The 27,010-nt window shown below is 35.6% G+C and overlaps 1 protein-coding gene across 3 annotated transcripts in view; it reads right to left on the bottom strand.

Moving 5' to 3' along the window:
- Prkn (parkin RBR E3 ubiquitin protein ligase) overlaps positions 1-27,010 on the bottom strand; it is a 978,959-nt gene that overhangs the window by 889,901 nt on the left and 62,048 nt on the right. The window lies entirely within an intron of this gene.

Below are 27,010 nucleotides of genomic sequence, written 5' to 3'. Positions count from 1 at the left end.
TGTACCGGTCCTGGGACTTGAAACGGGCCTGAGGGCTGTCGCTGATCTTCGCTGCTTGGGCGATCCCAGGCTTCCACCTCTGGCTTTCGTGGCTGATTGGACGGAAGAGCTTCGTGGACTTTGCTGCCTGCGCTGGCTCCCAGCTGTGATCTTCATAGCTGAGCCTCCTGACTAGCTGGCATTACAGGCTTGAGCCACTGGCACCCAGCTCACCACACGGTTTCTGAACTACAATTGCATCCTCCTTACATTATCAGATGAAATGGTATACAGCCAAACCTATCTGAGCAATGGTGTGGCTTTCTTGCTATGTTCTATCAATCAATTTATTTGTATAGCACAAAACTGCCATTCCTCTGAATTGGAATGGGAGAAAGCCTTACATAATATAACATTTTTTGATATACCATGACATATACATTATGTAACAGCATTTTTCCTTTGCTATGCTTTGAAATATAATGGAGGGATGTTCTTTTAAAGCCAAAAACAGCAGAAATAAGACTTTTAAATGAAGCTCCTAGGAAGACAGAATTCTCACTCTTAAAAACCAGCAGTTTATTCCATAAGGGTTACATTTGTTTTCTGAAATTATTAAGTTGCATCAATCAGGTAACTGTGTATTATTAAACAATGAGGAAATCGTAGATGGGAGGGACCTGCTTAGAATATTTGGATGATTTTTTAATTAGTATTTTTAAATATACTGGGATTATATTAAATTTTAATTACCAAATAATTATTGTATATACTTATGGGGTACAAGTTGAAGTTTGGATAGATGTATACATTGCAGTAAGATTCAATCAAGCTAACTGACATATCCATCATCTCACATCATTTCAAAGCAACTGTGAAATATACTCTATCACTAACCATGATCAACATGCTCTGCAATAGATCTCTCACACATTAACCCTGTAACTAGAAATTGTGCCCTTTGATCTCTGGAACCATTTCCTTGAGTCAGATTTTTTTAGGCTCCACAAATAATACTGCACAAAGACTATGCAGTATATGTCTTACTGTGCCCAGCTTATTTCACCTAACATGATTTTCAACTTCGTTTTTTTGATAATCCATGGTAAAATATAATAATAGTAATAACAAATTAGTAACCATATTACTAGAAGAAATACTAGAACAAATACTGCCCAAAACTTACTGAGTACATATTCTACACAGGCAATGATAAGCTATGGAAAATCATTATCAGTATTTATTAATTTGAGGCAAATCTGTGGCACAGAAACTAGAACACATTTCCAAGAACACCCGTTGATTAGTAGCAAACTCTAGCATCATTCTTTCTTTAGTGTCTTCATGAGTTAATGTACATAAAACTAAAACATTATTCGATGCCTATTTGTCTATGAAACCAAAATCATTTTTTTAATGTTTTTAGAGACCATTTCAGGATAGGAATGATAGAAAATCACTAGCCACTCCAATTTGATATCTGGAGAGGATCTTATAGAAAGTGTGTTTACTCTCACCAATGCCAGGGAAGTGGTGGGTTACCTGACAACTGAAAAAAAAATCTATGAATAAATGACTGAGAAATATGCACTTCATTTCAGCACTACTCAACCATGCTGCCAACACTTTGGACATTGCTTCTACAGTAAATAATGTACTTTTTAATCATTAATGAATCAATTTACAATAATCAAATATTTTTATGTATTTGTATAACTGTGTGGGAAGTTCGGGTATATACCCCTCCTTAGTGAGGTAGGCAGAACCAAATCTACTCCTGTGTACTCAGGAAAGCAAAGGTTCTTCGTGGGTAAGCTCTGAATCTAAATAAGCCTGTGTCCAAAAAGAATTTTATTGCAGACTGATAATCCCTTGGGTTTATAATAAAAATGCTGACATAGCTTCAGCTACAGCATAACAAATGCAAGGCTATAATGTGTGCCTGTCAGAATTCCTATTTATTTTCAATGTCCTAAAAGATGTGCTTTACTGCCTTTAAATTCCCCCAAAAGTTAATTGCTTGTCTATCAAAAAGATAAACATCTTGTTTTAAGCTTTGGGGATATTACGTGTGGGGAGAAAAACCAATACTCCAGCAATGTATTGTGTCCAACATTCATTTGAAGTAAGAAAGCCATACTCTCTCAAGGCATTAGAAAGCTAAGAAAAAAAACCAGCCAATTCACACCAAGCTCTTAAAAAGCTGTCTCTGTATAGTGACACTACTATATATAATGCATTTAAATTTTATTATACTAATAAGGCTTGATTTACTGCTACATAAATAACTATACCATATTTACAAAACAAACATTAGAATGAACATGAAATTCTTTGAGACATTTGGAATCATGCTTCAAGCAAAATTTAGATTTCTAGTGTACCTAGTTCAATATTTCTCAAACTACAAATCTCAACCCATTTCTAGGTTGTAGACATAGTTCACACTGAGTAAAACAAATTAAATCAAATAGAAAATGTGAGAATATCTGTATAAAGGTAAATATCATTTTATGAAACTTTTCTGTCAGGTACACACATAGAGTATATTGGATTTTGATAGCAAATGAATTTTTCTACTGTGATATACTGTCAGAAATCTTGAAAACCCTGATCCTAAGAAAGTTTTTCATTTTATAGGTCAGAAAACAAACCCAATGTATTTTTCCATGTTCAAAATTAATGCAGAATATATTCTAAAACAGAACACAACTACGAGTCTTTACCAATCCCCTGTTCATATTTATGTTATGGCAGCATGTTCTTGGACTTTAAACCTGAATTCTATACCTTGATTTCATACTTCATTTCATAGTTTCTGTATATTACTATATTATGTTGCCATTACAGTACAGGTATTTTGTGTAAATGGAGATCATGATGACCAGAACAGAAGTCTTTAATGTCCTCTACAAATAATATATCTAAAGTATGTGAGGGAACATCAAGAACCAAGGGATAGGTTCAAAAGAGGAATGTTTTGTTTAACAGTGGCTTGATAAAAGCAGAGGGTTCTTTTAGAAGAAAACAAGTATAATATAGCCTATACTCCTATGAAAAATCTTATTCTCTACAGAGCTAATTTATATAGAAAACATGAAAATAACTTCTAGAATTAACCATTGAAAGTAATTAAGATATTTGAGGGGCTGGGAAGATGGCTCAGTGGTAGAGCGCTTGCCTTGCATGCATGAGACCCTGGGTTCAATTCCTCAACGCTGTGGCTCAAGTGGGAGAGCATTAGCTAGCCTTGAGCTGAAGAGCTGAGGGACAGCATCCAGGCCCAGAGTTCAGGCCATGACTGACCAAAAAAAAAAAAAAAAAAGATATTTGAATATAATTCCTTTAACTACTGATTACTATTCAAGAAAAAATTATGCCTGTATCCACCTGTGTTTTGGTACCTCTGTCAGACAACAAATAGATGCATGCACGGATGTATGTATGTATGTATGTATGTCAAAAAGGCCCAAATTAGATATTAATGAGTTCTTAGATTATTTTACTTATAAATATATGACAGGCATGAAAAGTTAACAACACAGCTTAGTATCTGTCCACGTAAACACACCCACTCACACCCAATAAACTTACATACGTATATGATAGGTAAGGAAGTAGGTAAAAATGTATCTAAAATAAATTGATCTTTTAGCCTTAATATCTTGTTGCTTCCTTTAAACTAGTAGTATATGTGGTCATGTCCTTACTATCTCCTCTTTCCTCTTAATTATACTATTTTTTAAATCAAGACAACAACTAAGTCCCTAATGATTGGTTCACAATTTGATTCTAAAAATTAAAACTCAATGGAAGTAACATTTCTAATATGACTACTAATATTATTCATTGAATAATCATGTAGTATAATTAGACTCTTGGGGAAAGAATTTTTATCCTAAACTAGTTTTGCTGCCTAGCATAATTTTCAGTTTCCTATGTTAGTGGACTCTCTTTAAGTTTCCTTTTCATTTTCAAGTTTCCTCTAAGTTCTGTTAGACTCTTTTACTTACAAGCATAATAAATGCATGAAAAGTAACAAAACCACTTTCCCTGTATTTTACATTATTCTTTCATTCAAAAATATTTTGTGTTATCACAACATATTAACTTTCTTGTAGACATTCTTTATCAATATTTGCCTTACTCTTGAATGTGATTAAAAATTTAGGATAGGATTTTGTGTTTGAATTACTTTACTCAGCTCTTGAAGACATTATTTTGATATCTTCTAGGATCTAATATTGTTTCTGAAAAATATGGTATTTATTTGATAATCATACCTTTGTAGAAGGGTATTTTATTCTCATTGGAAGATTATAGCTACTTCTTTGAGAACTTTGAAATTTCATTATGAGATGTCTACCCACAGTTCATTTATATTCAGCCTGCTTGTCAGACTTTCACTTGACAATGGAAGTCTGTGGTAGATTGAGGGCAATCATAGACTCAGTTTGTGCATGTTTGGTAAAAGTCTTTCTGGTATTCTCTGTAATAATTTGCTCTGTGCCATGGGACAGTAATAGAAAAAACTAAGCAGAGACTTCAAAAACTCCATGTATTAGAAAATGCACTCTTGCTGATCTTGGGGAATCTGCTGCCAGGATACCAAGCCAAGCTTATTAGCAAATGTTAAGTGAGTGGCTGAGAGAGACTGTTAAATCAACCATTAAGCCAGCCCAAGGCCTGTGAAGGTGCCCACCTGTACCAACTAATGACCAGCCAGTATTCCACTCACCAGAGTCCCCATGACTTAGGTGAAAATAACCAGGAGAACCAACCAGCCACACCATAGACACATATTTTAAAGAAGTACTTGCTGTTTAAGCCCTTGTTTTATTGCTTTTTATTTATTTATTTTAATTCATTCAGGGGATTTAACTTCTAAAAAAAAATCTTTGTCATTAAAACATATGTTTTGTTATCTTGTTACATGTAAGCTCGTTCAACCACTCTGGATAGCAGTATGGAGATTCCCAAAAATATTACACAAAAAACTACCTTTGACCCAGAAATCCTATTCTTGGGCATTTATCCAAAGAACACAAACAATGTTACAATAAAGCAATCAGCACAACCATGTTCACTGAAGCACTATTCCCAATAGCCAAAATATGGAATCAGTCCAAGTGTCCCTCGATGCTTCAATGTATAAATGAATCAAGAAAATGTGATATATGATATATATACATATATCATATATATCAATGTTCACAATGGAATTTTATTCATTAGAATGATATTATACCATTTATAAGAAAATGGAAAGACTTGTGAAAAATTCCATTAAGTGAAGTAGGCCAGACCCAGAGAAACAAAAGTTGCTCATTTGTGGTAGCTAGAATTTGCTTATATATCTGTAAGTAAACACACAAGTGATTATAAGTGAATTAACTGAAGTATAATAGACTCTTTTGAGAGGCTCTTAGGTAGACTAGATCAAAGCTCAACAAAATCAACACTAGGAAATGGATACATTCAAGAGGGGGTGAGGCTAAGGAGAGAGGGGAACATAAATGAAGGAGAGAAAGAGGGAAGAATGCAGTCAAGAATTCACTGCATATACCATAAAATTAAGAAAAGTAAGGGAAGAGGTGGGTCAAACAGGAGTGAAAATGTGGCAGGAATAATACTGATCAAGATGCATTGTATTTGTTAGGTCCGTTCTGGGAGAAATGGCCCCCTAGCTTCATTCTCCCCCCATGTCCCTTAGAAGTCCCTGCCCAGCATCTATAACCTAGGCAACTGGCATACCTGGAGCAGTGGGAGGGCCCCCACACTCTGAGGTCATTTCCCTATCCTCTAAGGTCACCTCCACATCTGCCTCCTCTTTCTCCCCTCCCCCCAACTGAACCACATGGGAGTTTCCTTCTGGCAACCCTTACAGTATTCATAAACTCCTTTGTTATATGGCACCTCCTTTGTACAACTATTTCCAGGTTGTTTTTTTTTTTTATGAAAAAACTAATCCCACTTACTATACCACCATTACCTTTAACTGTCTTACTTTTCATGTCTTTCTGTTTCAAGTACTGAGAGTTCATCTTCAACTGAACTTGAAAAAAAATCAGCTAGGTATCAACAATTTCCTTCTGTGTATCAGTTGGCTTAATAAATTTATACTTTGGTAATCATACTTTGAGATTCATGGAAATCTCTTGTTCTGATTGTTCCTATTCATGATAGTCCATTATTCATGATAGCTATTATATCCTTTCAAATTCTACCAAAGGTACCAATTAGAAATCTTTTAAAATTCTCTAGTGTTCTCTGAATTACGCTTACATCTCTTGATATCAGTTACTCCTTTTGTGTGTGTAAGTATAGTTTTTCTTGGAAGAGATGATGCTCATTACTTCTTTAAATGAAAATATGATGTCATTTTTACATAGATATCTCTTACTGTTTCATCTACTCTATGCAATATATTATCACAAAAGTCTGCTTCCTGGAATAAAAGAGCTGTAACCAGTCAAAAGTTTTGTGGTTTTTCACAAGCAGGAAAACAAGCCAGCAAGCTGATGGCTTCCATGATTACACAGTAACACAGTTAATTATTTTAGCTATAAGAAGTTTTATGAATTTCACTCCAGCACACTTTTTTCTACTTTTTCTCCCAAGTCCATAGATTTCAGTATGAAACAAAACTATTTTCCATTATTTTAATGCTTCCATATGAGAAACAAAACTTAGCTTAGAATGTTTGGTCTAGTGATCTAAACTGAAACAGTAATTAGCTTCACCCTTGACCTCTTTTTCAGTTTCTATTTGGTGCCTTCTTAGGATCATAAATGTTTGATGAAAAGAGTAGATTTCAGCATATTTTAATTTTGAAGGAACACATTTAAAAGACCGAGTATCCCTTACTTTTAAATAATTATTAAAGTTTTTAATAATTTTATAAGAAAAAACATGGCTTTTGTCTGGATTTTAAAAGCACATATACCTTGGTGACACTGTAAAGGATTTCTAAAATAAAGGATTTCTAAAATCTGGTCATGGAAATTAATGTTATCTGCAAACACTGCCACCATCAAACATTCTAATTTAATGTTGATCCAGGCTTTCAAACACTAAATCATATTTCTGTTTCCAAACTTATGAAAACAGTATAGGCTCAAAAGAACAAATCCACACTGGTGATTTATGCCTATAATCCTAGCTACGCAGGAGGCTATCTGAGGACCATGGTTCAAAGCAAGCTTGGTCAGGAAATCCTATGAGGCTTTTATCTCCAATTAACCACCAGAAAATGGGAAGTGGTCCTGTGGCACAAAATGAGAGAGTGCTAGCTCAAGCAAAAAGAACTCAGGGACAGTGCCCAGGCCCTGAGTTCAAGGCCCGCAACTGACAAGAAAGAAAAGAAGAATGGTGTGTTAAAATAAGTAAACATTTCCAAGAACAGTTAAAGAAAGCTAGAGACTAAGAGACAAAATCAAGCTAGTCTCAAAGCACAACCTCTTTCCTGCTTAGTGCTATTGTACTGATGCTCTCATTCATTAAACCTCAAGGCTGATGTCTAACAGGTAATGGCAATAGGAAAAATTCTATCTTATATAAAAATGTATTCTAGTAAAGTTCCTTTTTTAATTTTAAAAATAATAACCAATTCTTTTTGGCAGACTCAAATACATGAAGACTGTGAACAATCCTAAGTAAGGATGTTCTAGAATGAGGACATCATTGAGAACTTGGTTAGAAGGAGTCAGATTGTCACCAAGTCAGGAAGGGGCCTGATTGAAAGTGCCAAGATGTAAGGACAAAGAAGAAATAAGGACAGTCACTTGAAGGCAAAATAGAATAAAAAATTAGGATAGAAGATCTGTAACTTAAATAGACTAAAGATTGACACAATCAGAAAGGTCACAACTGGGAAGAAAATTAAGGCAAATAATGTTAGAGATGATGGGAGCAAACCGTCCTTAGTTAGCATTCAATATGAGCCAGATGTTTTGCTGAATATTTCCACATGCCTTTCCTTAAATAGTCAAATATTTATAGTGTGCTATTGTCATATGTAATCTACAGGAAATGATGAAGTACAGAGGTTTGATGAAATTGGGATATCCCAGGAACGATGATTTCTCTGTAAAGTAGGAGGCAAAGCCATCAAAACATCTCTACAGAATGAGGTGATGATTCTTTGTAGATAACAGAAGTAATATATATAGTGTATAGTAATTATTTAATAACAGCAAAAAGTTAAGCCTTAAAAATTGCAGTTTTAAACACTAACATAATAATTTTAAGTATTAGCTTAACTAGAACATAAAATATGAAATGAATAACTTAATAACAATGGCTTTTAATTTTGTAAAAGACAGGAATATGGTTCCAACCGATGCTATTTATATCAATATTCTACAATGTTTAATTTTAAATTAGTGAAAGTATTTCTACAAGGCAATTATAAGTAAAATAATGTCTCCTATTTTACAGACATTTTATTATGCTAAAAACACCAAGTGAGAAACACTATACAATGACTGCTTCGAAATAATAATCTCAGTATCAATCAATATAATGATCCAAAATGAGTGAAAAAAAATAATTTTGACATTTCTACCTCAATTCACATATAAGAAAATCACTTTAAATCACATTAAAGAAAGATCTAAAACAATGCCAGTGTTCACGAATTTTCAAATTCTATTTCAATTAAGGCTAAAATACACTGAACAAATTAAAGTTTTAACCCTGAGTTAATTAAGGAAAGTCCAATTTTATAACATTTTTGTGTGTGTGTGTAGAAAATAACTTGTACATAAAGCTTGACCATATGGTCTGTTAGTACTTTTGCTAACTGCCTACAAATCATAGACAGGTTTCACAGCTGCTACTTATTATTGACTGTAGCATGTTTTCCCCAGAGAAGTTTGTTCTTCTTTTCATACATTTTTGTTTTAACTATTAACAGGGAACATTCATATTTGAATAGAATCAATTGGAGAAGAGTAAATATATAACACATATTTAAAGGAATTATGCTTTACATTTAAATTAATGTTAATCACATAATAAAAGTTTCAGCAGACACAGATATTAAAATAGTTTTTAGCCAACATTTCAAAATTTGTTATTACTAAAGTCTGTCAGCTTAAGTATGAAAAGCAGCTGACAGGCATAAAAATGTTATAAGCACCGTTTCTGATACAGAAAGCAGTTAGCTCTTATAACCTTTTTTTTGGTAAAGGTGATGTACAGAGGGGTTACAGTTACCTAAGTCAGGTAATGAATATATTTCTTTTTGAGCAGTGTCACTTCTTCCCTCATTTCCCAGTTTTTACCCTTCCAACCCTCCTCCTTTTTTGTCTTATATGTAAATTTATCTGTTTGGGGGAGGGTTGGGGGAGCACAGAAATAGTGGGACAAGGGGTGAATTAAAGCAGCAATGATACTCAGGAGACAGTGTATTGAAAATGAACTATGCGGTTAGTGCTTTTAAAGATAACCTATTTTATGGAACTACTAAGTTTGGATAATGTGTTTTAAATAATATTTGAATCAAATTGGAATTTTGTTACCTAAGAAAGCTAAGATTATTAATTTTGAGAAGTCCAAACAGTAGATGGTATGTCAAAGACAATTACAGCTGGGTGTGGGTGGCTCACACCTATAATCCTAGCTACTCAGGAGGCTGATATCAGTGGATCATGGTTCAAAGACAGCCTGGGCAGGAAACTCTGTGAGACTCTTATCTCCAATAAACCACTAGAAAACTGGAAATGGTGCTGTTCAAGTGGTAGAGTGCTTGCCTTGAGCTGAAGAGCTGAGGGACAGCGCCCAAACCCAAAGTTCAAGCCCCAGGACTGACAAAAAAAAAAAAAAAAGACAATTACATAAAATTGAAATTAAAAGTGGAGTATATACATGCTAACAGAATGCTTGCTTCTATCCTCCCAGGAAGTTCTTGTTACATTTTACTCTTTATCCAACTGGGTAACCTACATAGCTCTAGTGTAAATTCCAGCTGTGCCAGCATCACCTGCACAATACACAATGCACAATACTCCTCCCATGTAGATGCAGATGTAGTGCTTGTCAAAATGAAAGAAACACACATTTCAATCCAAGTAAGTGTCCTACTCTTATGACTTCAGCTTTATAGTGTGTATGTGTGTGTATATATATATATATATATAGTATATAAAAATCACCAAATATATAAAATAATGAATTGGTATATGACAAGACCTTTAAACTACTAAAAACAAACTCTTCCCTATGCTTTATACTGTCCTGCCAGGCTAACAGTTTTTCCTTTTGGCAATACTGCACAGATCTTCAGAAACACTAATATCAATTACTTTGATTTCCCAAGCTGCCCAAACTGCTAATGGAGCTCAGTAATTAAAGTTCTTTTAAAAACAATTCCAAATCTGAGCATCTCCTCTTTCAGCCTGCTTACAAGCAGCCATCAACATTAACCTCAACCATTGACAGTGTAATGCCCATTAGATGTGGTAGAGGTGATCGTTATCTAAAATTCTGTTTGTAAATCATGACTTCTATCTAGGGAAGAACATGTGATGGGGCTTTAAGATATGTCAAACTCAGTGAGATGTAGTTCATCCCCATAATCCCAACCACTTGGGAGGCAAAGATTTAGAGGATCTCCATTTGATGCCAGGCCAGGAGCAAAGTTAGTGAGACTGCATCTCAGCCAATAAAGTTGGGCTTGGTGGCTCAACCTAGTTATCTTAGCTTTGCAGGAAACAAAAATATTACAACCAAGGCCCAAGATCAGCCAAGGAAAAAATGTGAAACTCTACTTCCAAAATAACTAAAGCAGAACTAGTGTGGAGGCATGGCTCAGTGGTTTAGAGTACCTGCCTAGCAAGTAAGAGGTCTTGTGTTCAACTTGTAGCACTATACCAAATAAAGGAGTTGTTCCTGTCTAGCAATATCCATTGCTCCTTTTGAACATAGCAATCATATTTGAAGCAAGGATCTCTTACTTATAAGGAACTCTAATTGTTCCACTATTCTGTAATGACACTGATAGAGCGTATCCTTTTTGCCTTATACATAGAAGCAGGTCTCCAAATTGATGATCAGCATTCCCAATAATGTGCCTTTTCAAACTTGAATTTCTAGCTTATAAAGCAAAAAAAATGCAATTAAAATCAAGATAGAAAGGGTAATTTTATAGAACTACTACACTATGATTTAAAGAGACTTTGGTCAAAATAACTAGTGTAACTTAGAAAATTACAGTTATTAATCCTTGAGCCTTTCTGGTAGATTCTTGACTTTTCCAAACTTTCATTCAGTACAATATGCCTTGCAATATTAATGACTCTTATGATACTTGAATGATACAGAGGTCTGCAGAGTACATTTCTAGGGAAAAATAAAACTTTAGAGTAGAATAATCTGTGTTAGGATTCAGATGTCAGACCACATGCTGAAAGCATCATTGCAATCCATTTAAAAGTATGGGTCAGAAGTTTTAAGCAGTCTGTAAATTTAATGCCAAAAAAAATTGCAGTGGTCGATATCACTTATAGACTGAGAAACTATTGTCTTTATTACTTCTCTTACATTTACCAGCTTTACCAACAGAATTGGAAAACATTCATTAGAGTTTAAAAACTCTAAACAGCAGGAAGAGAAAAGTCCCTTGTGAAGATTCCTGAACACAGACAGTCTCCTGTTAAGTATGAGGCTGAAGAGAAATTTGTGCCAATCAAATAATTTCCACAGCTCACCTTGGAAATTCTTATTCGGTGCTGTGAAAATTTAAGTGATTGACACAGAATTTCTAACCAAGACTTCATATTTGACTTTTATATTTTTTCCCCTAATAATTGCCTACCAAAAATATGAAGAGTCCCTTAAATCAAAACATTAGCAAATCCTTCTTGATTAAGAGATTAATAATAAACTTTTTAGTTTAGAAGAACTTTTAAAAATCTATAAATTTAAATCACTTGTTCTTAAATTTATATCTTCAATACTGATTGTCATGCATTCATTTCTAATTAGATTTGATACTGAATTAAAAATAAAACAAAACCTTCTTCACACAAGTATAGTCTGAAAGACTGAAATGCAATGAATTAACAGAATGTAACTTGGAAAAACCATCTCTATGAGCACTCTGGGCTTGGGCGTTATCCCTCAGCTCTTCACCTAAAGGCAAGCGCTACTGCTTGAGCCACAGCACCACTTCCGGTTTTCTAGTGGTTTATTGGAGATAAGAGTCTCACAGAGTTTCCTACCCAGGCTGTCTTTGAACCATGATCCACAGATCTCAGCCTCCTGAGTAGCTAGGATTACAGGCATGAGCCACCAGCACCCACCTTAGAGTTTCTGGGTAAAATCAATGCTGAAACATGAAGTTATTCATATAAACTTATTGCCTGGTCTAGTATACACTGGATTCCTCGGTGAGGAGCTCACATTAGTCGATTTTTTTACTCTTTGCCTAAATGTCTAAGTAATATAATCCCACAATGTTTGTCTGACTCCTTTTCTGTTTTCTGAATATAAAAAATTTTGTTCTAGTGACTGTAAGATAATTGTTTTCCTCTAGCCTGAAAATACTTGTTTTGTACCAGCTCATTATAAAGAGGCTGGCTTTAAAACCCATCAACATTCATTCTATGACTTTCTGACTTTATATTTCCGGTGACAGAACTGCACAATTAGGAGACAAAAACACAAGCTATTTATCAAGCTGACCTCCATTCTAGTTCTTTAACTTTTTCTTTGTATCTGTTTTCCTCTGGTGCCAAGTGAACTTTTCTAAAACCACACACCTGTCATTCTTCCATCAAAAAGCTTTTACTGTGCCCCAAAGTCTGAAAGATACAGCACAGGTACTTTTGTTTTGTATTAGTTCCAGTATGTACTACAACTGTTACCAGTGTCACCTTTGTATCTATCTTTTTATTCTTCTGATCCTGGTCACTCTGTTAGGTCAGGCTTACTAGTCTTAATATGTCTTGTAACTATAAAGATTCTTCAGTAAGTGAGTTCTGGTTTGAATTAGACTTCCAAAGTGCTGGCTTTCCTTCCCTCACCTCATCTTGTCTCACACACTTACTGCACCTCAGCAAATGTCCCTCTGTTTTCCCAGTTGCAGAGGCTTGTTATGGAATAATTTTCAAAAAGATAAAATCATGATTTTATATCAATCCACCATGATTCTTACCCATTGTGATTATGAATGACTTTCCCAAATAATATTCTACAAACCAGAAGATCAGGTTTAATATGTTTCAAGCCTAATTATTTGCATGGATTCAATTCGACAAAAGTTCCAACTTAACACAGGTCTTTAGATTTTCTGTAAATCTAATCTTATGGTATTAAACAACTATGAAAGACTGAAAATTACCTTCTACATGTATTTTTTATTTTCCATTTCCAATTCAGATTCAATGTTTTGGAATTTAAGTCAGGGCCTTGCCCTCTTGCTAGCTTTTTCTGCTTAAGGCTGGTACACTATCACTTTGGGCCACAACTCCATTCCCTAGAGATAGATTCTTTAAATCCTTAATAACAAGACTAAACCCAAGGCATTCTCTTCCACATTGTTCATCTTCATGGCCTACACATTTGGGTGAATTCCCCTCCTCTGATGGCCCCCAATTTTTCATGGTTTCCATCTGAGAGACTAGTGCTTTTTGTAAGCCAGGACTTTATAGTATCTATATATAAACTGTCCTCAGCACAGGCTTTCATATGGGATTTGTCTCTAACACTGGCCTCTTCATAGCTAATTCAATGAGAATAACTCTCTGATGTTGCATTGCTCTAACAATTGATTTTCTCAAATTATATTCAGACAGAAAGATCTTATTGAACCTAATCCAAATAACTATATTTCCCAGTAATGTCACAAATCCTAGCAAAATGCTTTTGAATTCTAAGGGATGAGGGATAATCTGATACCATTAAAATGTTTTGATTTCAGTTTACTAAAACCTACTAAGTTGAGACTTAGAAATAGCTCAGAAAAAAAGGAGGAAAGGCTTCCTTATACAGCAACATCAAACAGCAAATTCAAACAGTAGTAACTAAATCCCAACAAACACCACAATTAAGTTTGTCTCATCAGCTCCTTTAGTTTTGTTCCAGCGGATGTTGGTTTGAGGAGGGGGTGATACTTCATATGGTTCCTACAACCTTGCCAATGTATCTCACACTGCTTTCTTGAAGGCATAAATTCTAGCTTATAGCTTTTCAGAGAACCCTCATTCAAGCATCAAAGGGAAGAAAAGCTTTGTTTAATAATGAGACACAGCTACAGTTATTCTGTAATAATTATATCACAAAAATGAATGTCCTCTCTTTCTTCTTTTTCTTTCTCTTTCTCTTCCTAACTTCTCCCTTTTTTCTTTTGAGTATGCTATAGATAGAGCATGCTACATTTTGGATTTTAAATGCCCTCTCATGTGTAAAAAGCTTGCATGAGCGAGGCTCTGTCATGAAGTGATAGACTATTAGCAGGTAAGAGGATGTGGGAAGATGTTAAATCTTGGTGGGGCATATCCCAAAAGGAGATATTGGGACCACAGCCCCTCCTGTCTCTTCTTGCCTCCTGGTTGCCTCCTCTACAATGTGCTTCTATCATGATATACTGTGCCACCACAGGCCTCAAATCCATAAAGCCAACAGACCATAGGCTAAACTCTCTGCAACAGTGAGCCAAAATAAGCTTTTATCCTTTTAAGTTGATTATCTAAGACATTTTTCCCAGTGATAGAAAGCTGACTAACACACAGTTTAACTATTTCATAAGACCCTAATAATTTCCAGGGTTTTCTCAAGTATTTACAAGAATAAGTAAGAATTTTACTTACAAAAGTTTAACCCAGTCTGGTTTGATAGCTTTCTCCCTGTTGCTATCTGCCACTTTTATCTACTTGTGAAATATGGAACCTATCTACAAAACTTAAGATGGCTAGCATCCTTCAACTTATAAAGTAAAAATGAAACAACCTTTATTGGGCTGGGAATGTAGCTTAGTGGTAGAGTGCTTGCCTTGAATTCATGAAGCCCTGGGTTCAATTCCTCAGTACTACATATACAGAAAAAGCTGGAGTTGGCACTGTGGCTCAAGTGGTAGAGTGCTAGCCTTGAGAAAAACAAGCTCAGGGACAGTGCCCAGGCCCTGAGTTCAAGCCCCAGGAATGGCAACACACACACACACACACACACACACACACACACACACACACACACACACACACACACACACACACACACACACACACACACACACACACACACACACACACACACACACACACACACACACACACACACACACACACACACACCAATCTTTATGATATTCCAAAGGTTCTCTAGGAAAACAAATATAGGTTTTTGTTTGTTTTCCTTCAACTTAGGTTCATACCCAAGAAAGCCAAAAGTCAGAAAGCTGCAGGAAATTTGCTTATTAAATTAAGACAGGATCAGAAGAGTATGAGAAACAATACTTGTTTACCTATTTAGTCAAAGTGTTCAACAGGCCAGTTCTTTGTAAGCCATGGGCTTTGGTTCATTTAATTTTTGCTTCTTAGCATTTGTTTGTTTGGTTTTGTTTTTGTATATAATGAAAGCTGTGGCAAGGTCAACACAAAGCTGAGACAATTGCCTTGTTGGGCAAGATACAGATTCCCTTGCCAGCTGAGCAGATTACTCAATAGACTAAAAAAATGCCTTTTCCCCTCTTTATTAGCTCTCTCTGTTAACTGAGACAAAAAATTTATCATTTTAAAAGAGAAGACATTTTTCTAGTTTTGTATTAATGTAATATTTGACAGTAAAGTTTTCATGAGTTTTTTATTTCCTTAAATTGTCTTATGAATAATCCTTTCAACACTGAACAAACCTTGCCAAAAATTTAAGACATTTCATTATTCTTTCAGTCTCCAGTATTATAAAAACAAGGCAAACAAAATTCAATTCGCTCTAACTTGCTACCCACATTGACTATGACTATTCTCTTCATATATGCAAACAAACTAACACTTCAGGACAAATCTAGTCTTAAAAGCATTTGCAGAGTTATGTTCCTGTGTCATTAATGTTCTTAGCCATAATACTAGTTACAAATGTTATTAAATGCAGTAACTTCCATATCAGGGAGAATGTTGTGTGAAAGACAACTGCCAACTGTCCAAAGATAGAAGCATTTTAGCAGACTGGTAAAGAACATTAATAAACAGTACACGATCAATTTTCTCACTCCACATACCTCATTTCTTAAAGTGATTTAAAAAATGTTATATATTAAAATGAGAAGCAAATATATAGAAATTTTAAAATTTGTTTAGTATTTACTTTACTCCATCTGACTTAGAAATTATTCAGGTACCAAGATATTGTTTATTAACTTGATTTACTATGAACCTAACTTTTGAAGACATCATTGACCTTGTTGACATATGTTTAAGTTGACATTTTATAAAATAGTATTGTTACAAAATCACTGGCCAAAATTATGATTCAATATACTTAAGGATAGTTCATAACCTCATAAGTAATCTTTTTGTTTTTCTGTGTGTTTGTGTGTGTGTGTGTGTGTGTGCACAAAATCCAGGGAACCAATTGTGAAAATTATGTATTAAGTCCTTACTGACACGTAAGGACCCAAGGGCATGACACTTATTTTAGAACCCCTAAATGACCCTACACTTACTTTCTTTTACAGAGTTGATAGGAGGGTAAGGGAAGGTGGAGGGGTGGAAATCAAAGGAGAGAGAGTCTAAAGCACAGATCTTTTCTCATAGCTAAGGGCACTTTATGATCACAAAGCAAAGTGCACATATGAAAATCCACAGGAAGAAAATTGGTAGAATTGCTTCTAACAAAAAGCGGTTAAATAGTCACCTTCTAATCTTGCAAAGGTTAATCTTAACTAAGGAAACCAACTATATTTCTCTTATATCTAAGCTAAAAAGAAAAACACAGTTTTCCTTTCATTATAAATACAAAGCTTATTATAAACCTACGGCTCCTTGGTACACAAAAAAAATATCTCAAACAATATTACCACTGATCAAATTTTGATGTGCATTTTCACACACACACACACACACACACACACACACACACACACACACACACGCTCACATGCTCACATGGTTGTATGCATGTAGAACTCTGTAAGTCTTAAAAGACAAATTCTCTCCAACACTAAAAATATTTTCTCCTTCGGAAAATGATCTTATCTATTCTCAGCTTTGCTTTGTCATATTGCCACTCAATTATCACATTTTAAACATTGATAAAGACACACTAACTTCAAACAACCTCAGTATAGCATTGGTCATTATTCTTTGTTGTTACAACTTCATAATTGCAAACATTTAACTCTTATAAAAATGTTTTTTTAAATTTATTTACACTGACAAAATCATGAGTTTATCTTTGGTAAGAATAAGGGAAACAAGTATGACAGTGTTACATAAAAAGAAGAGTTTTCTAACTCAAGCAATTTAAGGCAGTACCTGCATTGACATACGTGAGTAATCTGAAAAAACCTCTAATAATAACAGAAAAATAACATTTCTAAGTTAGCATTATTTTATACTTGTGGCTTCACTAATAAATTTCATTAATAAATTTCACTAATAAATTAATTACTGTAGATACTTGACTCTATTTTTATCCTGAAAATTTTCATCTTCACACGATAGGTCACATCTATCTATAATAGTCTCATTCAGTTATTTAAATATTATTTTATATTGAGATTCTCAATGAAGGCACTATTAACACTTTGGGGAGGAAAACTTTGTCAAGGGCTGACCTGAGCATTATAGGATACTCAGCTGACTTTTTAACTTCTGGATGCCAGGATCGGGCTCTCGGAATAATAATCACAATGTCATCAGACATTGTCGATGTCCTATAGGGACAAAATTGCCCCTGATCAAAAAGAGGTTGAAAGGATCATCTAATATTTGGACATATGTGTTAAATAATTTTTTGTTTCCAAAACCAGATACTAAGGACACAATTTTACAATCTGCTTTCAACTGATGTATCTACTGTGTATCTTCAGGTCAATATGCATGAATTTTCAATGTGTTCGTAGTTACTGCATAATGAAAAGGCTGTATTATAAGTATTGCAATCAGTGAACAATAGTGCACAATTTCCCAATTTAATAAATTCCACCAGTTATATACAGATTCCTATGAATTCATTCATCATCTTATGTTTTAAGGATAAAAACATCTGATAATTCATTTTAAATGTAAATTAATTAAACATAGACAAAGTCACAGCACACACATTTGCACATGTGCAAACACACACATACACAAAAGAAAAGTAAAAATTATAAACACATTGTAGATTATCTATCATTTGCTTTTTCTACCCATATAATACTTTGGTTAGAATAACTGAGAAGAAAAATGCTGATAAGATTTATCAGTAACACTTTCTAAATAACTTTAAAGGCTTTGGTTGTTCTTCACTCTCTTGAGCATCATTTTGAAACACAAAAGAGAGTGAGGACTTCAGAGATCCATCATGCATCAGAACTGTATTGCTTCTAGCATCTTTTCCTTTAGAAATTATACACAATGACTCAAAAATACAAATAGAAGTAGTATTGACAATCAATTATCTGAAGCTATTTTATCACTGTCATAAACTATGTTAGAAGTCTGTGGTATTCTTGTTCTAGAGAATGAGTTTAAAATATTAAAAATCAATTATCATATTCATATATTATTTTTGAATTTAGGAAGGATAACAAATACTTCAGAACAGTGGAACTAGAAAAAGATCCAAAGATCTGGTTAAATGTATTCGATACAATCACTTGCATAAGAAGTATGCCAAACCTTAGTATATATTCATTATTTAATTCAGAATGTTTCAATGCATGTGAGTGTGTGTGTGTTTGTGAATTTGTGTGTGTGTGCATGCTCTTTTGGACCGTTTTGATAAGCTCTTCCGAAGATACTTAAAGAAAACAACTATGGCAGTCTTATACAACAAGTTACAAAATTTCTCTGGAATCAGTTCTGCCTTTTCAATACATAAAACAATAAACACTACTTTGATATTTGGAGTCTTAAGTGGGGTAATTTGTTACAAGAGGCCTAGGTTTGACACTCAAGTCATTCACTGGTAATACATTCATATAGTATCATTTTACTTTTCTTTTTTTTAACAAGTTTTTTATTGTGAAAATACTGTACAGAGGGGGCAAGATAATGAGTCCATTTCTTATCGAGCATTGTTGCCTCCTCCTTTGTTTTTCCCCTCCCATTTCTTCCTTCCCATCTCCATGACTACTCTTACCCCACCCCCACGTAAATTGTAAAGTTCTGTAAAGTTGGTTTTTCGACATTGCTGTCTTGTACATCTCATTGTTGCAATGGGTTCTACCTGTATCCCTATTTAAACAATTTGTTTCTTCCCTTCCACTCCCCAAATTATACCAACATCAAAAACAGTGAAAACAGGGGTTATACCACAGGGGACATACAAAGCAACAAAAAAATCACTTAGTACCTTTCTTTGCCTGGGTTTTGCCACAAAGAAAAACAGCAAAAATATCTTCTTAGCCTGATGCTGGTGGCTCATGGTCATCCTAGCTACTCAGCAGGCTGATTACTGAGAATCACAGTTCTGAGTATCCAGCCCAGGCAAAAAAAAGTCCCTAAGACTTATATCTCTAACTAACAACCAAAAAGCTGGAAGTGGGGCTGTGGTTCAAGTGATAGAGCACTATCCTTGAGCAAAAAACAAACAAAGCAAAACAAAAGGCTCAGGGACAGCACCCAGGCCCTGAGTTCAATACACACACACAGATACACATATACACACACACACACACACACACACACACACACAAATCTTCCCCATGCCACAGTGAGAAAAACGAGCGAGTTTATCAAAATATCTTCTGAAATATAAAGGCACATTATTAAATTTGTTGTATATTGTTTAAATATCTTGGGATTTAAAATATCAAGAATTATAGTCCAAGCCAGGCACCGGTGGCTCATGCCTGTCATCTTAGCTACTCAGGAGGCTGAGATCTGAGGATCACTGTTCAAAGACAGCCCGGGCAGGAAAGTCTGTGAGACTCTTATCTCCAATAAACCACTAGAAAACCGGAAGTGGTGCTGTGGCTCAAGCGGTAGAGCGCTTGCCTTGAGCTGAAGAGTGCAGGGACTGCGCCCAAGCCCAGAGTTCAAGCCCCACGACCAACAAAAAACAACAACAACAACAACAAAGAATTATAGTCCATTATTACTCCATGTTGAGTATGCTCTATTTGACCTAATGTCCTTACAATAATCTTAGTAAATTATCAATTGTAGACAAGAGACATAAACAATCCTTCCCCTTCTTGTTCCGTAAGTTCCTATTCAATTGCATTCTTTCAGAAGATAAAAGCATAAAATAGATGACATTCAACATATAAGTAACTGCTAGGCATCTACAATCCTACTCAGGAGGCTGAGATCTGAGGTTCATAGTTCAAAGACAGCCCAGGCAGTAAGGTCCATGAGATACTTATCTCCAATAAACTACTTTAAAAAGGAAAGAAAAGAAAAAAAGCTACAAGTGGAGTTGTGACTCAAGTGGTAAAGTTCTAGCCTTGAGCAAAAAAAAATTCAAGGACAGCACCTAGAACCTCAGTTCAAGCCCCAGGACCAGAACATAAGGAAAAAAAAAACAAAGAAACAAACTTTTCATAATATTTCATTGCATTTGGCCCTAACAATAATCCTGTGATACAGGAAAGAGGGGCCTTATTAAATGTGCCTAGTGATAATAGAAGTATAAGTAAGGTATAAGATCCAGACTGCAGTCCAGGATCTGCTCACTAGGAGCTATTTTATTATTTTAGCTCAAGTTTTGGTCAATTGGAAAAGTTACATTTATAACTACATTTTAGCATTTATCAAGTAATAGATTAGGACATATACTACATCCCATGAGACAGATATGGCCAGTATGCCCATTTCATACAAAGAAAAACTGAGGGAGCCAGCAGAGCCATCAGGTAACACCATCAGGATTTGCACTCAGTTCAATGTGAGCCCAGGTTCCTCCCCACGATTTGTACCACAAATGTTTAATTGGCCTTAAGTAATTATACCTTATTTATTGTGTTTAAGAACAGGATTAGCCAGGCACCGGTACTCACACCTATAATCCTAGCTACTGAGGAGGCTGAGATCTGAGGATCACTGTTCAAAGCCAGCCTGGGAAGGAAAGTTGGTGAGACTCTTATCTCCAATGAACCACCAGAAAACTGGAAGTGGTACTGTGGCTCAAGGAGTAGAGCGCTTGTCTTGAGCTGAAGAGCTGAGGGACAACAGCCAGGCCCAGAGGTCAAGTCCCACAACTGACCAATAATAATAATAATAATAATAATAATAATAATAATAATAATAATAGGATTAACTTAGTTTTTAATTATATAAAGACAAAATAGTATTCTACCATACCTGCTAAGTTGATCATTGGCTTCCAAAAGTTTGTGATAGCATATTGAGCAGAATGCCTCCACTTTATGACTAAGCACATCCTGTCACATACACTTCACATCCTCCCCACCATCCCTACGACCTGCCTCCCTAGCAGGCACCGTCCCCATCCCACCATGAATGTACACTTTGCTTCTTCCTCCCCCTAGTTCATGCTTGCACGGGACAATAAGCTTCAGGAAACAGTTTAGTGCCTGTATGCTTGGGATAGATAAACCTCAGATAGACTTTTCAGATGGCTGGACTCAGGTGGATGAGCACAACGCACCAATAAATTACATAAGGCATCACTTGCTTAATGCTGACTTCTGCTTCTGTTGTTTCCTGCTTGCTTGATGGCTTGCTCTAGGTATACATTTAGGAAGAAGGGAACTTCCAAACTCCAGGAAAGGGGTATATTAACCTGACCTGGCTGGGAAGCGGCTATCACATTTGGGTACCCGACACCCTAGTGTGGTCTCCAGCCAGCTAATAAAGACTTTACATTGGCTATATCTTTTGTCTGAGTGGTGGCTCCTGGGAATTCGTATATCAATTTCTTTTCAAATCTTATGATTTATTCAAGAGAAAGCTAACTTTTATTTATTTATTTATTTTTTGTCGGTCGTGGGGCTTGAACTTTCGGCCTGGGCGCTGTCCCTGCGCTCTTCAGCTCAAGGGGAGCGCTGTACCGTTTGAGCCACAGTACCACTTCCGGTTTTCTAGTGGTTTATTGGAGATAAGAGTCTCACGGACTTTCCTGCTCGGGCTGGCTTTGAACCGTGATCCTCAGATCTCAGCCTCCTGAGTAGCTAAGATTACAGGCGTGAGCCACTGGTACCCGGCTGAGAAAGCTAACTCTTAATGTGTAACAAATATAAATACATGTTCCCATACACCAGAATATTCTGTTCTTTTAACAATTAAATTCTAATGTGATTTTTAGCCAGTTCTTCATGTATGGTTATACCAATTTAAACTTATATAACTAAAAAAAGTTATTATTCTTTTAATGGATAAACTTAAAAGTTATTTTTCAATTCACAGAAAATGTTTCAATAATAATAATAATAAAGATGCAGAATTAGCTAACAGTAGTTTCAACTTTTGGGGAAGCAGAGATTAGGAAATCACAGTTCAAGACTATCCGGGGCAAAAAGTTAGTGAGATCCTGTTCTCATCAAAAACCCCTAGGTGTAGTGGAGTGTGTTGTCATTATAGGTATGCTATCCCATCATAAATGTGAGATTGTATCTCAAAAATAGCTAAAGAATAAAGGGTTTGGGATGGGCTCTTGGATAGACTGCCTATCTAGCAAGCATAAAGTATAAACTCTACTATCATCAGAAAAATAGAACAAAAAAGACAGGATTCATTAGTATAACATATTTCTGATTTGACATTCTTACCTATGGGACATGTTCTAAGTCTTAAATGTTTTATTATATTTTCATCAAACAAACCTAATTGTGTATTTTCCATGAACTGTAAAAAGAAGAGTCACAGTTGGAATGACCCATGACTATTTAAGAATCCATTCAGTAGTCTGTTAATAGTTGTATTCCAATGTTTTCAAAATTAAATACCAGGAACCTATGACTCCAGAAACTTTACCTAGCAGCACAGCATAGTTGTGTAGTCATACACAAAAAGAAGTCTTTTTAAGGGTCTACACCAAGAGAATATATAAATTAATACCAACTAACAAGTAGAGGAAGATATTTTTCTCCTTAATTCTTATAAGTATTCACATGTAATTTGTTTCAAAAGAAAGTTTAGTAAGCTACATCACTGTGAGAAATATTTTAAATTTATGATTATAGTTGTAAAAAAAAAAAGAAAAGGAATTACCAAAAGCCCCTTTGGAACTCAATCATAAAAAGAAAAGATTCAATTACTTAGAAAGTCTGAGGCTGTGAGACAGATACACAGAAAATGGGAGGCAGACCGTGGGTCATCATTAACTGTAATCCCATATGGCATTTAGTCCCCCAAGCTGCTGCTACCATCCATTTACATAGAATATGAGCTGCAAACCAATAATTACAAATTCACTACACCCACAAGTGAGAGATAAAGATGCTGAGTGAAATGTAAAGTGAATTTTAATTATTCATTGATAGTAATTTAGAGTATTAGTGGCATGACTCAGTGTTTTCCTCAGGGTTCTCATACACTAGGATTTATCATACAGATGAAAATCCCTCTGTAAAAAGGCCTGTTGGACCCACATTATATAAATTCTTCTAAAGCAAGATAGGCTTTCATAGCAGCCCACATTATTCTGCATTTTAACCTCTTGGGGATTTAATGGCATGGTCAGACTACACTAGAACAGTACCTAGACGTTGTTAGCACTCATTAACAATTGCTATCATGTAAACATTCACTCTTCTGGCAACTTTTTCAGCAACATATATTAAGAGTTCAGTTAAGATATGTCACTATATACAGAAGCACAAAAACACTGGATACTTATAAATTAAACAGGTGATCATGAAAGATATTACAATGAATTTTTTTTTTGGGGGGGGGTCCGGTCGTGGGGCCTGAACTCTGGACCTGGGTGCTGTCCCTCAGCTCTTCAGCTCAAGGCTAGCACTCTACCACTTGAGCCATAGCACCACTTCCGGCTTTTTTTCTTTTTGCTTATGTGGTGCTGGGGAATCGAACCCAGGGCCTCATGCATGCAAGGCAAGCGCTCTACCACTGAACCACCTTCCTAGCCCCTACAACGAATTTTAAGATCCTTCTCAACCTATGATCCTAGGCAGTCACTAGAAGTGAATGGAGTTAACAGAAAGGTTGGAAGTCATCTAACATTTTATGATTAGTGAATTTTTTCTTGAAATCCAGATTTCATTATTTAAACTAAAAGTTGAGAATAATCCTTGGAATTTTGCACCCATACATAAATTCAAGTGTGCAATGGCCTTCTTCCATTCTTTCCTACCTGTTCTGCCCCTCATCACAACTAGAATATTAGTTGTGAAGAGCAAACTTGATCTGTAGATTAATACTATCCCAATCCAAGCCACTGCTGTAAAACTCTCCTCTCTCTCTCCTCTTTCTCTCCTCTCCTCTCTCTCTCTCTCTCTCTCTCTCTCTCTCTCTCTCTCTCTCTCCCCGCCCCCCACTGGAGTTTGAACTCTGAGTCGAGTCTCATGTTCTCTCTTTTGTTCAGTCTGGTGCTCTGCCACTGGAGCTACAGCATCACTTCTGGCTTTTTGATGATTAATTGGAAATAAGAGTGTCTTGGTTTTGTTTTTATTTTTAACTTGGGTAGTCTTCAAATCTTAACGACTCAGAGTTCAGCCTCATGAGAAGCTAGGATTACAGGTGTGAGCCACTAGAGACGAGCTTTATATTCCTTTTTATCTTGAAGGCAGGACTTTATTGTGACCTTTAGATACTACATTCCAGCCATATGCACTCTGTCCCATTCAGCTTGGCATGCTATCCATATCCAGGCTCCTTTTAGTGCCAGGTGTTTGTCTTCAAGGTGCTTCCTAAGCACAAAGGCTAGGACAGGCTCTGTTCTCACCTCTCTACATGTTGAACATTATCAGCTGAACTGTCACTTCCTTGTAATTCCTGGCCTACCTCCCTCCTTGTCACACTCTTCCGGAATCATGGGTACTGCCACAGAATGAACAATACTGCTTCTTGAAGTCAGAGCCAATGCTCAGAGTTCTTATTTGCCCTCTATCCATAGCATTTAGAACCTTGCTTAGCAATGGGAAATGCTCAATAATCCGTGTGAAAGCCAGAATGAATATATGATTAAGTGAAAAAAATGACCAAATTCATATAATTATCCATACTAGACTATCATAGTCATAGCAGAACCAGAATTGTGAAGATATAGTTCCTTATTCAATAGAGATACATTTGTAATATATGGTATTCTGGCCATATGAAAATATGTATTTGCTTTGCATGGCAAAGTACAAATTCAGAGACAGTAGTATTCATATATGGGTATGGCCAAAATCTCTGAATTTTTATTATCAAAGGTCCTTAAAATCGAATAAATTTATATCCATTTCCAATCAAAAATTGTTTTCATTACATTTATTTAACAATTTCAACAATTATTATATCACTAAAAAGCCAATCTACTAGAGCAGATTGCTGTGTACGGCATGAAGAATGCCTCACCAGGAACCACAGACAAGGCGCAGATGGACAATACCTACAGAGCTTTAGAACCGCAGTGTTATACAGTGTTATACAGCAGCATCTCACACCATTTTATCTTGTTTATATTTGACATTCACAGTTTAAAAACTGACATTTGGGGGGGGGAGGGGTCTGGTCATGGGGCCTGAACTCTGGGCCAGGACGCTGTCCCTCAGCTCTTCAGCTCAAGGCTAGCACTCTACCAATTGAGCCACAGTGCCACTTCCGTCTTTTTTCTTTTTGCTTATGTGGTGCTGAGGAATTGAACCCAGGGCCTCATGCATGCAAGGCAAGCTCTCTACCACTGAGCCACCTTCCCAGCCCCCAAAACTGACATTTTTATATACAACTTCATCGTAAAAAATGTTGAACCAGCAATACTACTTAAGAATTGACCATGTTTTTTAAATTTACACAATACCAAACATACAAAGAAAAAAACACATTAAAGAATATTTCTACATATTCCTCAAAATTATATTAGAAAATATAAAGCTTTTAACTTTTTAAAATTTTTTTGTTCCAGTACTGGGTTTGAACCCAGGGCTTTGTGTTTTCACATGACTAATTTCCCTCAAGGGGGGTACTCTACCACTTAAGCTATACCCTCACATATGATTTTTTGCTGGTTAGTTGGAGAGAAGAGCCTAACAGACTCTTTTGCTCCATATGTCTCTGGACTGTGATCCTCAGATCTTAGCCTCCTGAATAGTTAGGATTTTAGCCAGAGTCACCAGTTCCCAGCCTTATTTACTTTTTGATTAAAGATTAAAATTAAGGGGGAATTTAAATATAGGTTTCTGAATTTTCTAGGAGTCCTTAAGTATTCTTTTTGTGAATGCTACATCTGTAAGCCATTTCATTCAAAAATTAAGTGAATATGGTAAACACATAATGTACTTGTTTATAAAGTAAATGTTTCTATTGAATGTAACAGTTGTCATAAAAGCACAGTAAGAATAAGCTCTTTGTAAAGTAAGGGCAATGGAGACAAGAGAAGCACTGAATAAGAAGCCATGAGAAATGACACTGAGAGTTCCATATTACTCATGAGTTTATTACATAACCAAGAGGAAAACGGCCTTCTGGGCCTTGGTTTTCAAGTGATGCGAGAAGTCTAGACTGTATGATAATAAAGAGTCATTGCAATGCTTCTGGTTCTAAAGATAGTTGCTATGTGACACATTCAAGAGTCACCTAGATAAGACTTCTAAGCAGAACTTTCTTAAGAACATAAGGAGGGTAGAGTAAGTTTGGTTATTTCTGAGGCAGGGTAGATGAGGCAACAGGAGAATTAAAAATAATAAATACACAGAATTTTTTTAAACCATGAAGTAAAAACTGAAAAATGAGAGCAACAAGCTTTCCTGCTATGACCTTCC

This window comes from Dipodomys merriami, unplaced genomic scaffold, assembly GCF_024711535.1.
Source record: "Dipodomys merriami isolate MVZ:Mamm:240054 unplaced genomic scaffold, mDipMer1.0.p SCAF_8, whole genome shotgun sequence".
Taxonomy (NCBI): domain Eukaryota; kingdom Metazoa; phylum Chordata; class Mammalia; order Rodentia; family Heteromyidae; genus Dipodomys; species Dipodomys merriami.
This window is presented reverse-complemented; position numbering and strand designations above follow the sequence as displayed.